The sequence below is a fragment of the Ixodes scapularis genome, unplaced genomic scaffold (assembly GCF_016920785.2).
Source record: "Ixodes scapularis isolate PalLabHiFi unplaced genomic scaffold, ASM1692078v2 ptg001131l_1___fragment_3__unscaffolded, whole genome shotgun sequence".
NCBI classification, from domain to species: domain Eukaryota; kingdom Metazoa; phylum Arthropoda; class Arachnida; order Ixodida; family Ixodidae; genus Ixodes; species Ixodes scapularis.
The window spans coordinates 572,501-584,875 of record NW_024610104.1 but is presented as its reverse complement, the minus strand read 5'-3'; the positions used below and the strand labels follow the sequence as shown (position 1 = coordinate 584,875).

The 12,375-nt window shown below is 49.8% G+C and overlaps 2 non-coding genes and 1 pseudogene across 2 annotated transcripts; all 3 read right to left on the bottom strand.

Annotated features, from left to right (window-relative positions):
* Positions 1-690: 690 nt before the first annotated feature.
* LOC120845867 lies at positions 691-5,229 on the bottom strand (annotated as a pseudogene).
* Positions 5,230-5,917: 688 nt separating this feature from the next.
* Positions 5,918-6,070, bottom strand: LOC120845864. The gene has a single exon (XR_005716920.1). It is a non-coding gene; the product is annotated as a 5.8S ribosomal RNA (ribosomal RNA).
* A 435-nt stretch (positions 6,071-6,505) lies between these two features.
* On the bottom strand, positions 6,506-8,321 carry LOC120845861. The gene has a single exon (XR_005716917.2). It is a non-coding gene; the product is annotated as a small subunit ribosomal RNA (ribosomal RNA).
* Positions 8,322-12,375: the final 4,054 nt, after the last annotated feature.

The window sequence follows — 12,375 nt, the reverse complement described above, 5'->3', positions numbered from 1 at the left end:
TTCTGCTGGGTGCGTATCCCAGGGATCTAACAGTTTTTGGATTTTTTCCGTCTCCCAGGTCGTCCCAAGTATAGTGTGGTCACTGTTTCTCTGAAACAAGTGAAATGACGCGGCTTCTTTGTCGAGTGTTAGTGCTATTGGCATAATGTTTGAGAGAATATTAAGGTTGATATTGCTAACGGTGCGGTATGCTTTAGTTATTTTCAAAAGCGGCGTTCTTTGTACAGACTGTAGCTTCCTGGCCAAGTGCGAATTGTTTGTATTTTTCCACCATACGGGGGCGGCGTACGTAATTGCTCGTTCTATTCCTCTGATATAAATGTCTCTGAATTGTGTCCCCTTGATGCCCCAGTTGACCCCGGAAAACATGCCGAGGGCTTGGGTGCTTTGAGTTATTTTAGATTTTAGATATTCTGCATGTGCCGTGAATGTCAGTTTTGAGTCGAAAACGACCCCGAGGATTTTTAATGAATTTACATGAGTGAGGTTGCGATCTCCCAATTTAATGGTTGGTACTCGTTTTTTATACCGATCTCCAATATCAAGAACTTCGCACTTGGCCGGGTTAAAGCTTAGCCTTTTTTCATCTCCCCATTCTTTAATGAGGTTTAGCGCCCGGTTTGCATTGTCCTCCAGTTCTTTCCTTGATTTTCCCGTCAATATTAGGGTTACGTCGTCAGCAAATGCCTGAATCGTTATATTGTTTTCGAATCTTTGTTGAAGAAGATCCGCAATAACAACATTGAAAAGAAGTGGACTGAGGGGTGAACCTTGTGGACACCCCAGTAGCTAGGGACAGTGGGAATCTCGTTAATCCATTCATGCGCGTCACTACTTAGATGACGAGGCATTTGGCTATTTTTTTTCCGCTCAGGGCCTGGGACTCCTCTCCACCACCATGACTGGCGGGAGCCGCACAATCCTCGAGACAAGTCTTCCACTGGTAGAGAGAACTTGGACAAGTCTCGTGCGAGCCGAGTGCACCGGCAGGAGGCCAGCTTTTCATCATTGCGGGGCTAGCCTTAGCCTCGCCATCTATCCCTCCCCCCATTTTAGGTGTCCCATTATTCTTGGCCCTCGTCTTACTTTTTACCCAGTTATTGCCCCGCATCCTTTCAGCCAATAGGAAGCATTTGCTACGAGATATCCTATCCTTAGTATTAATCCCCTCCTGCGGTTAGCTGGCCCGTGGGGTCGGGTGGATGCCCATACCCCCAAGCTGATAGTCACTCTGAGATGTTAGGCAGAGGAACCTCTCATTTATGCCTCTGGCCGACAGCCCGTAAAGGGTCATCCAGGCCAGATGCTTACCTTCCCAAGTGTGCCTACCTGGCGAAGGTGCCCCCTGAGTCCGCCGTCCAGCTTTCCCTGGAGGACTTGTAGGCCAGGGTGTCGGCTTCAACCCATCCCGGAAGTTCCTGAATGGAGCGCATCCACTCAAGGGTTGTTCCGGGAAATGAAGTGCCGGCACAGAGTTCCCATCTAACTCCTGGTCTACCGTTTGTCGCCTGTCAGCCTCAGGCCGCTTCCAGAGAGTCCGTTTACTTGACGGACGTCATCCCGTGGTGGACCCTGAAGCAGTGAATGCCTCCCTGCAAACACCGGACGGTCATTATCTTCAGGTCTTGCTTCGTGAGCCCGAGCGACAGCAGGTCCTGTGCGCTCTGTTTGCACCAGACTCCTCGAAAGTTTAGAGTTGCGCTGGTGACGAGAGGGTGCTCGGCATTCTTTCCCTTACAGATCGAGGTGACCCGGGGGACGACCTACTTTCGCACTTTACTCTCGTGGGCCTTGAGGAGCGGATACCCACAGGTGATCACTGTGCATCAATCACTGCGCTCTCTCGTTTTTCCAGCGGAGTGTTCTCCCTTAAGACCCGTCGCGCAACGATGTCAGGGATCAGTGTTTGAGGTCCATTGAACCTCTTCTCCACCTCGACCGTCCACCCCTTCTTCCTCAGGCGGTGCACGACTATTTGAACCAAGCCGTCGTGCCGCTTGATCCGAGCTGCATGGGTCCTGTGGCATTTTTGCAACACATGGTCCAGCGTTTCGGATGCCCGACAGCGCCCTCGACAATTCTTGTCGGTGTCACGGCCTCTTTTAGTCCTTGTACGGACGGGAAGGGCGTTGATCCTCAGCTTATTGACATCTATGAAGGCTCTCCCCGTGAGTAAGCCGGTGCCCTCCTGGACCCAACGCTGCGCTGCCGGCACATGCCGCACCTCACGGAGGGCATGGCCGTCATTGCTCGCGTGGAGGAGTGCACTCCAGTGCTTCCCGACACTCTGCTTATCACTGAGATGTTTCCCCTCACCACGCAAGCCTTCTTTGCTCGGTCCAGGGCCGTTTTCACCATATAGGTGTCCGCGGCCTGGCGGCAGATCGGGCTGCTTGACGTGGCCATCCGAGAGAGCCTTTGAACCTGCATCCAGAGGATAGCAGTGCTGAAGGAACCAACCCCTAACCCTCCCTCAGCAACGGGAGCGTGATAGTATCCAAGGGGCGTGTCGTGCGGTAGCGCCACAAGAGAGTCATAGTTACTCCCGCCGTTTACCCGCGCTTTGATGAATCTCTTCACGTTGACATTCAGAGCACTGGGCAGAAGTCACATTGCGTCAACACCGACCAGCGGCCATCGCAATGCTTTGTTTTAATTAGACAGTCGGATTCCCCCGGTCCGTGCCAGTTCTGAGTTGACTGTTTTTTGCCGGCCGCAGCATAGCACTTTGGGCACGAAGCCCTCGGACGCCGCGCAGCTGAGGCTTTCCACAGGAAGGTCCCGACGCTGGTCCGGGCTTGGCCGCGCCGCGTGAACGGCGAGCCCCGCCCAGTCCCGGTGCAGTGCCGTTCCTGCTTCAGGTCCCCAGCCCGACCGGCTCAGTCCTCAGAGCCAATCCTTATCCCAAGGTTACGGATCCGTTTTGCCGACTTCCCTTACCTACATTGGTCCATCGAATAGAGGCTGTTCACCTTGGAGACCTCATGCGGATGTGGGTACGGTCCGGCACGAAAATCACACTCCCTCACTCGGATTTTCAAGGGCCGACGCGAGCGCACCGGACAGCGCAAGAACCGCACTGCTCTACGGAGCCACCATCCCTATCTCGGGGCGAACCCATTCCAGGGACTCGATCTCCTTACAGAGAAAAGAAAACTCTTCCCGGGGCTCGCATCGGCGTCTCCGAGCTGGTTTGCGTTACCGCACTGGGCCCCGAAGGACCAATCTCCGTGTCCGGGTTCGGGATTATTAACCCGATTCCCTTTCGGTCACTGCGGGGCTCTCTCCACTGCAAAAAAGTGCTCCCGCTTCGGAAAGAACTTCTCCTTTCCCTTAGGACCGACTGACCCATGTTCAACTGCTGTTCACATGGAACCCTTCTCCACTTCAGTCCTCAAGGTTCTCACTTGAGTATTTGCTACTACCACCAAGATCTGCACCAGCGGCCGCTCCAGGCGGGCTTACGCCCGACACCTTCAACGCTCACCGCAGCGGCCCTCCTACTCGCTGCAGCTTAGCACCCCCTTGTTTGCGTGCATCTGCCGGCAGCGGCCGGGGATAGGCTCGACACTAGAGCGCCATCCATTTTCGGGGCTAGTTGCTTCCGCAGGTGAGTTGTTACACACTCCTTAGCGGGTTCCGACTTCCATGGCCACCGTCCTGCTGTCTTAAGCAACCAACACCCTTCATGGGATCTCATGAGCGTCCCGCATCGGGCGCCTTACCCCGGCGTTTGGTTCATCCCACAGCGCCAGTTCTGCTTACCAAAAGTGGCCCACTTGGCACTCTCATCGCTTCCGGAGGCCTCAGACCAGAAGGCCTCCGACACACCCATTGAAAGTTTGAGAATAGGTTGAGGTCGTTTCGACCCCAATGCCTCTAATCATTCGCTTTACCAGGTGTGACTGGTCTCGGCAACAAGCGCCAGCTATCCTGAGGTAAACTTCGGAGGGAACCAGCTACTAGATGGTTCGATTAGTCTTTCGCCCCTATACCTGGGTCGGACGATCGATTTGCACGTCAGAAGCGCTTCGGACCTTCACCAGAGTTTCCTCTGGCCTCGTCCTGCCCGGGCATAGTTCACCATCTTTCGGGTGCCAACGTGTGCGCTCTAGCGCCGCCCCCACGACGTGAGCGTGTGGGGCGGGCCGTTGCTGCTCCCTGCATAGGACCCCTGGGCGGCCCGGGATCGCAACTCGGCACGGCACGAGGCCGCGCCTTCACGTTTCATTGCGCCGCTGGGTTTTGAGGGACCCATTGACTCGCGCACATGTTAGACTCCTTGGTCCGTGTTTCAAGACGGGTCGGGTGGGTTACCGACCTACTCGCCGCCAACCATGACGACCCTCCGCGGAAAGAACCCGCCTCGCCGGTTCCGAGCCCAACACCGAACGTCAGGCGAATACCTGGCGTAAGGCAGGGGACCCGTTGACGCAGCCGGGTTTCCCGCTCCGCATTTCGGAGGGCATCGTTTCGGGCCTCCCCGAAGGGAGTAGCCCATGAGGCCTGGGCAGGGTGACGTACTCGATTACCGGCCAGGTATAACTCCCACGACAGCCAAACAAGGGCCGTCGCCGGTCACCTCCAGCGGCCGGACTCAAAGTCGTTCTTGAAAGGGTTACCCGTGCCCGTCGCGGCGTCCTACCGACGGTGGAAAATGCGTTCCGGAGTGCGCGGCACCGCGCGGGCAGCCGGAACGGGCCCCCACAAGGAGAGCCCGTAAACCAAGACGCTGACACCGCTCCACGTCACAGCGAAACTGAATCCCACCGCCCTCGAGCTTCGAGGGCCCACCCGTTTTACTCTAAGCGGTTTCACGTACTCTTGAACTCTCTCTTCAAAGTTCTTTTCCACTTTCACTCACGGTACTTGTGAACTATCGGTCTCTCGGACGAATTTAGCCTTAGATGGAGTTTACCACCCAATTAGGGCTGCACTCTCAAGCAACCCGACTCACGGGAGGTTCCATCCCGAGAGAGCAGTGGCGGAGACGGGCCTGGCACCCACTCTGGGTCAAGCCCCTGTCAGGGGGACTTGCACCACCGCAAAACTCTCGGGAACGTTACCTCCCATACACCACATTTCCCGATCGCCGGCAAGGACGAGGGATTCGGTGCTGGGCTAGGTCCCGTTTCGCTCGCCGCTACTAAGGGAATCCCTGTTGGTTTCTTTTCCTCCGCTTAGTGATATGCTTAAATTCAGCGGGTTGTCTCGCCTGATGTGAGGTCGACAATTTATTTGTGCGCTTTCCAACAAAAACTTCGCCTCCTTACCACATGTCAAAAACACAAAAGGATGGCGAACTAACAGTTGTTGTACACACGCTTTGCATCGCTTTCGATTCGACAAAAAAGAAAGCGCGCAATCCAACGGCATTCCCCTACTGGATGGCTCCAGTATTCATCGGGGACGCGAAGGTCTTAGACTGACGGAAGGCTACGACGCAAAAAACTTTCCTCCCAGAAGCGTTTTTCTTTTTTTTTTTGCAAATCAACGCCACGAGATTTACATTTGCGGACGCCGCGTTTCAACGCGCCAACGCCAACTCCGTCCCACGGTGTTTCCACTCGAACAACATCCACGCCAAAAAAAAAAAAGAAAACAGAATCGATCGAAAAGAAACCGTTTCAAATCTCCGTTTCTAACGCACCGACGTCACAGCGCCGTTCAACGTGCGAAAGATTTTTTGGTACGGGATTTTCCACAAACGGTATCCATCGAGTTTCGTTTTCCCATGCAGTGTTCGATAAAAACTCGTAGGAGGAGGAGGACTGGTTACCGCACGCGTGCAATCGCACCACTCGTGCATTTGCTCAAAGAAAACGCAACGCAAGAAAGCATCAAACTGCGTGCTGCCCACGATCCGACACAGTCAAAACGAGGTAGAAAACAAATTCTCCTCTATTGATATATGATCCGACCCTCACACAGACGAAGCCACGGGAAGGCCCGAGGCCGCAATGTGCGTTCAAAGAGTAAGTGCTCAGTGTGTCCTGCAATTCACACCAAGTCTCGCAGCTGGCTGCGTTCTTCATCGACCCGAGAACCGAGTGATCCACCGCTTAGAGTCGTTTCAATGTTTTTGGATTTTTCAATCAGTACGACAAAACACAAGTTGTTTTTTTTCGCGCCCGGCACATCCCATGCCATCTCGAAAGCGCAAAAAAAGGCCTCTTCTCAAACGCCTCTTCGTTAATCAAAACAAAAGGGCGATCCTCGAGAAGAGACGAAAAAGGGGGCGATGCGCCTTTTGGAACCCGCGGATTGTCCCGGTGCACTTGAAATCTCCTCTCAATCGAGGCAGCAGAGGGATCCTGCTGGGCGCATCATCGAAAGGAACGGAGGCCACCCAAAGAAAAAGGCACATCCGAACCACAGTTGTTTTTTTTTTGTGCCGTCCCGACGGCATCCAAGCTTGGTCGGGATCGGCGCCAGATAAATTCGCACATCGAGTCCATTCCCCGTACAAGAGGAAGAAGACAAAACGATGCAAAATAACATCCGGTAATGATCCTTCCGCAGGTTCACCTACGGAAACCTTGTTACGACTTTTACTTCCTCTACATGATCAAGTTTGGTCATCTTTCCAACACACCGGCGCAACATAAAGGCCGCTCCGGGTATCGGTCCGAAGACCTCACTAAATCATTCAATCGGTAGTAGCGACGGGCGGTGTGTACAAAGGGCAGGGAGGTAATCAACGCGAGCTTATGACTCGCGCTTACTGGGAATTCCTCGTTCAAGGGGAACAATTGCAAGCCCCTATTCCAATCACGAAGGAGGTTCCACGGGTTACCCAGTCTTTACACACAGGGATAAAAACACGCTGCTTCCTTCAGTGTAGCGCGCGTGCGGCCCCGGACATCTAAGAGCATCACAGACCTGTTATTGCTCTGTTTCGTGCGGCTAGGAGCCGCTTGTCCCTCTAAGAAGGGTGCAAGGTGCAGAGAACCACGCACCTATTTAATAAGCTAGAGTCTCGTTCGTTATCGGAATTAACCAGACAAATCGCTCCACCAACTAAGAACGGCCATGCACCACCATCCACCGAATCAAGAAAGAGCTCTCAATCTGTCAATCCTCCCAGTGTCCGGGCCGGGTAAGTTTTCCCGTGTTGAGTCAAATTAAGCCGCAGGCTCCACTCCTGGTGGTGCCCTTCCGTCAATTCCTTTAAGTTTCAGCTTTGCAACCATACTTCCCCCGGAACCCAAATACTTTGGTTTCCCGGAAGCTGCCCGCCGAGTCATTTGAGTAACTCAGGCGGATCGCTGGTTGGCATCGTTTATGGTTAGAACTAGGGCGGTATCTGATCGCCTTCGAACCTCTAACTTTCGTTCTTGATCAATGAAAACATTCTTGGCAAATGCTTTCGCAGTAGTTCGTCTTGCGACGGTCCAAGAATTTAACCTCTAGCGCCGCAATACGAATGCCCCCGTCTGTCCCTCTTAATCATTATCCTGTATTCCAAAAACCAACAGAACAGAAACAGGATCTTGTTCTATTATTCCATGCACTGTTATTCAGGCGAATCGCCTGCGTTGAGCACTCTAATTTTTTCAAAGTAAACGCGTCGGCCAAAGCAAGGCACCTGATGAAGGGAACCAAGCCACGACAGGCATGATGTTCAGCACGGGCCGTAACGTGGTGTCCACGCACTTCCCGCCTGTAACTGAGATCCAACTACGAGCTTTTTAACCGCAGCAACTTTAGTATACGCTATTGGAGCTGGAATTACCGCGGCTGCTGGCACCAGACTTGCCCTCCAATGGATCCTCGTTAAAGGATTTAGAGTGTACTCATTTCAATTACGGGGCCTCAAAAGAGTCCCGTATTGTTATTTTTCGTCACTACCTCCCCGTGCCGGGAGTGGGTAATTTGCGCGCCTGCTGCCTTCCTTGGATGTGGTAGCCGTTTCTCAGGCTCCCTCTCCGGAATCGAACCCTGATTCTCCGTTACCCGTAACAACCATGGTAGGCGCATAACCTACCATCGACAGTTGATAAGGCAGACACTTGAAAAAAACGTCGCCGGCTCGTGGCCGTGCGATCAGCACAAAGTTATCCAGAGTCACCACACAAAACGGACCGAAGCCCGATTGATCTTGGTCTAATAAAAGCACCCGTCGCCCCGAGGGGCTTCGGGCTCACTGCATGTATTAGCTCTAGAATTGCCACAGTTATCCAAGTAGGAAGAAACGATCTAAGGAACCATAACTGATTTAATGAGCCATTCACGGTTTCGCCTTGTTTCGGCATGTACTTAGACATGCATGGCTTAATCTTTGAGACAAGCATATGACTACTGGCAGGATCAACCAGGTAATCTTTTCGTGGTGGGTCGTCCAAAACCCTACCAACGCGCGGACGCGGGGCCACCGTCAGGCGCCCCTTACGAACCGCAAACACACACAACGCTTAGGAATTACTTCCAAATCCAAGAAGAAATGAAGCACGTTCGAGCGCGCAGCCGGAATATCCCCGACCGAGGTCGGTACCGACGCGGCAAGAAGCGCATAAATTTCTTTCTCGTCGTAGCAACAGAAAGTCGTACGCCAAAAAAATCATTGACGACGCCTTCGCAGCGTTGCCGAGCTTTCAGGTCCCGTGAGGACGCGAGGACGCACCCCGGCCTTCCGTCAAAACGCACTCGTCATTTCACACCGTTCGGTTAGCGCGGACGCTCCGAAACACCCTCCTCTCGCATTCGTTTTCAAGACACAGGTGCACCGGAGAACCGACCCCAACGGCAGACGCCAGAGATCGCAGGTACCTTGCTGTAACGACCATGCGGCGGAGGCAGCGGCCGAGACGGCGACGAAAGGCGTCGGCGACGTCGTCAGACGCCGCTCGCACCAATCGAACGCTCGACAGACCCCACCTCCACGTAATAGCACCGATAAGTATAAAGAAGATCCTTCAAGAGCATTCTGTACATACTTTATGGTTATCAGTTTCGGTGACTGACTGACTGACTGACTGACTGATTTACTGTCTCTCACTCATGTGGCTCCTCGTTATTCAGTATCATTTATTTGTCCTTCTTTCTTTCTTATTTTTTTCCCCTCTCTCTCTCCTTATATATATATATATATATGTGTATGTATGTATGTTTGTGTGTATATATATATATATAAATGTTCTTTTTTTCCTGTCTGCCTCTATATATACATACATACGTAGATACATCCTACCCCTATAAAAAAATTATTTCTCGCTTTTTATTAAAAACGTGCTGACCCCTGCTTGACTCTGATTACTTCTTTTCGACTTTCAGTTCATGTTAACATGGTCAACAGAAAGTTTATCGACTTTGTTATTACAAAGTAAACCAATATTTACACGGGGCGTTTCATGCGTTTTGAATTGTGTCAGAGCCGAACAATGAGCGCTATAGTAAGTGAGATTGTCACTGCTTTTAATCCGAATGCTCGCGGTATCGCGCGTGTTTACGGCAGGCTTCATAATAGGCAATTTTCTTTCTTTACACTACTCTTCTTTGCTCACTTCATTGTTTCTACCATTGGTTTCGTTTGGAAGGCCCCGCCACTTAGTTTCCGACAAAGTCCTCTCAAGGAACGAAGTGAGAAGCACGGGATTAACAAAAGAAAAAGATGCGTGTTTTCTAGCGGTTACCCGTGTCGCGAGGCGACACGGGCTTTCTGGCGCTTTCAGCTGGGCGAGAGCCGAACAATTTACCCTACTGCACTTGCGACGGGCAGCGCTTTCAAACGGAATACTGGAAATCTCGCTTACTTTTCTGGCAAGTTTGATAGGAGACAAATATTATTCTTTTCACGCGAATTGTTCGCTCTATTTCTAATCTCTCTCTTCCGTGTCCTTGGCATGGAACGCCCGCTTCGTCTCCCACAAAGTACTTCCGAGGAATCAAGTGCAAATCACGCGACTTTAAAATGTGCGTGTTTTATTATCGGTTACCCGAGTCGCTTTGCGCCACGGGCTTTCTTGCGCTTTCAACTGGGCCAGAGCCGAACACTGTACACTACTGCACTTGCCATGGACAACGCTTTCAAAAGGAATACTGTGAGATGTCGCGTGTTTTACTGCCAAGCTCAATAAGAGACGAATTTCTTTCTTTTCACGGTAATTATTTCCTCTATTTCTAATCTCGCTCTTTCGTTTCATTGGGAAGGAACGCGCGCTTAGGTAGCCGCAAAGCAGTCTGAATTAATCACGTCCAAAGTACAGACTTTTACAATATATAGTGTTTTTACCGGTTGACCGCGTCAGAAAGCGTACCTTTCCGACGAGGTCTGTGTCGCTTTGACGTGAGCGGGAGCAACGCGATTTGGGCTAGTGCACGCGAGATTGGCAGCACTTCCAATTCCAGTACTGTAGATATTGCGTGCATTTTTTACACGCTTGAGGATGTGGGATTTTCTTTCTTGTGACGTGACCCGTTTGTCAAATTGTGTCTCGCTTTTTGGTATCGTTTAAGAAGCCCGTCCGCTTACAATCCTAAAAAAGAAAAAAGAAAAAAAAAAGAAATTAGTAAAGAAAGACGCCCATACATTTTTGTTGCTCTTTCTTTTATTATCTGCGCAGGATTTTAATTTGTATAAGTTTTGTTTACCGTCCTGACTACGTAGGCGTTCGTACATGCCCGTCCTCGCGCCTCGAATTGTGTGCGAGCGAAATCAATCTCCCCAAGCTAGCTTCAGAAATTGCTCGAAAATCGAACGTGAGGAAAGCCAGAGATACGTGGTTTTCACAGGTCGTGCAAGATTAATCCATAAAGTGCGATATTGCTATATATATATATATATATATATATATATATATATATATATATATATATATATATATATATATATATATATATATATATATATATATATATATATATGTATATATATATATATATATATATATATATATATATATATATACATACATACATACACATAAATGATTTCTGCGACAAATAGGAAGAAAAAAGACCATGTTCAAGCATAATATAGGAACATTGACACTTTGCACACGCAAGGGAGGTCAAATGGCAGGTTTTTCTTCCTTGTGCAGGAAACTTTATTGCAATGTCAGAAGGGAAGTTCCACTCTAGAATTGTGCGCTCAATAAAGGAGGAAAGGAAATGCACTTGAAAACCTTCACAGTTCAAGTAAGAGGACATTTCGAAACGACAGTTTGTTTTCTTGCAGGGAGGAGAAGAGGGGAGAGAGGGAGGGAGGGAAGGAGGGAGGGAGGGAAGGAAGGAAGGGGGGGGGGGGGTGCCATGCACGGTAAAGACCAGAGTGTCGAACCGAAAACCGAAGCGAACAAAAAACCGGAACCGAGGAGTTAGTTTCAGCCGAACCCAAACTGACCCGCCAATTTGGAACTGTACGGAAGAAAATATAACTGTCTATTAGTCTGACGATGAATAGAAGTACAAGGGTGTACGGCAGGGATAGCTGAAAAAAAAAAGGCTCTATGGACTTGGAGCGGCAGCCCAAAGTCGATGACGACGAAAAGAAAGCACACAGTTTCGGAAAACAGGCGGTAAGAAAGCGACAAATGAAGTAGCCGTCATGTCGAGTTGATTGCTTAGCTCTATTTAAGATGAAGGAAAAAAAAAGTAGCACAATTGATGCTTACTTGCTAAATTGAATCAACCATTATCTTGTAAAGAAAAAAAACCTCAAATGCCAATCACCTGTATTTTAGGCGACCCAACAGACTGATAACTTTTAAATTCAGGCTAAAATATTACACAAAAAAAAAAAAAAAAAAACAAGGAAAGACAGATATGTATGTAGCTTGTCATTTACTGCTCCATCAAATTTAAATAAAGCAATTTATTTCTCGGCACCTGAAAATAAGCGAACTCTACAAATGAATGGAAAGCTACCCGTTTGCACTCTTGAAATTGCGAAAAGAAGCACGAGGTAAATATAATATCACTTTAGCTTCTTCTTTTTCTTTTTAATATGGTACGCTGTTGGTTCATCTTAGTAAAATATATAAAATAGCGCAAAAAAGACAAGGACAAGGAGTATACAGGACAGGCACTCACTTTCAACTAGTTTTATCCAGGAAAAGTAAACATACATATATAGCTTTTATTCACGATAAGTGCCGAGGGCAGCCGAGAAGGCGGCAATAGCCCCGGATGGTTTGATCGTGCTGGGAGACACCAGCATCCCAGCTCAAATATCTTCTGCCCTTAAGAATATGTGCTGCTTTGCCTGTCGTGTGTATATACATGTTCACTTTTCCTGAATGAAACTAGTTCAACATCAGCGCCTGTCCTGTATACCTCTTGTTCTTCTATTTGTTGTGCTATTTTAATGTCCTACATTACTTTTGTGCTCCCGCAAATCGAAGCAAACCAATAAAAAATTCGGTTCGACACTCTGTT